The sequence below is a fragment of the Brassica oleracea genome, chromosome C3, assembly GCF_000695525.1.
Source record: "Brassica oleracea var. oleracea cultivar TO1000 chromosome C3, BOL, whole genome shotgun sequence".
NCBI lineage: Eukaryota > Viridiplantae > Streptophyta > Magnoliopsida > Brassicales > Brassicaceae > Brassica > Brassica oleracea.
Genome location: NC_027750.1, coordinates 33,305,880 through 33,306,354, shown reverse-complemented (window position 1 = coordinate 33,306,354; position 475 = coordinate 33,305,880).

Sequence of the window (475 nt, the reverse complement as noted above, 5' to 3'; positions counted from 1 at the left end):
ATGTAAATTTTGTGTGGCCCAAGCTGTGAATGGGAGTTTTGACCTCATAAGTTATGGTCTATCAATCAGCTATTTGCTTTTTAAAAGATTTCGGCCAAGCCGTTCTTGGTATGGACATGTATCACAGATCTGTCCACACTTACCCCCATGGACATACCATAATCATTTAAACGCTTGGGACATGTATTCACCAGTATTATCTAGACATATGGTCTTTATTTATGAAAAATGGGCTCATAGTCGTTTTAATGGTGATGGCCTAATGAGTTTCCCTTGTGTACATGCTACACACGTGAGATTCTTTGGGATAACTCTTCTTATCTTTTAATGTGTACCTTTTGAATATCATACTGATCATATTGATCTATTCATAGTCTAGGTCAGTAGAGAATGCAGGTATAGTCTTTAGGACTTATTATGGCCTTGGGCGATTTTATACATATATCTGAAGGAACTCTTTGTTTCCTTCGCCCAT